The 345-nt window shown below is 72.5% G+C and overlaps 1 protein-coding gene across 4 annotated transcripts in view; it reads right to left on the minus strand.

The window, feature by feature from the left end:
- WIZ (widely interspaced zinc finger motifs) overlaps positions 1-345 on the minus strand; it is a 50,670-nt gene that overhangs the window by 7,595 nt on the left and 42,730 nt on the right. The gene's annotated exons all lie outside the window — the stretch shown is intronic.

Genomic DNA, 345 nt, shown 5'->3' on the forward strand with positions numbered 1-345 from the left:
CCAGGGGGGGCAAGAAGGAGGGGAAAAGCTCCCCCCCCTCAACCTCATCCCCGTCCCGTCCCCCCCCATCCCGTCCCCAGCGGTGACAGGAACCGGGCGCGTCCCGTTTTAAGCGGGACAGGCCGGATCCGGGGGGGGGGCCCCCCGTGAGGGGACAAAGCGAGGCCGGGGTACGGACAAAGGAGGGCGGCGGCTCGGCGACAGCGGTTCTCGCCGGCCCTTCCTTCTCTTTCCCCTCCCTTTCCTCGTCAGAACCGGGCCCGGAACCGGCGGCGACCCCCGGGGTCGGGCCCGTGGGGGGGAAGAGGATGAGGATGGGGGTGGAAGGGGAAGGTGGGGGGGGGG

This window comes from Haliaeetus leucocephalus, unplaced genomic scaffold (assembly GCF_000737465.1).
Source record: "Haliaeetus leucocephalus isolate CR32 unplaced genomic scaffold, Haliaeetus_leucocephalus-4.0 Scaffold261, whole genome shotgun sequence".
NCBI classification, from domain to species: Eukaryota; Metazoa; Chordata; class Aves; order Accipitriformes; family Accipitridae; genus Haliaeetus; species Haliaeetus leucocephalus.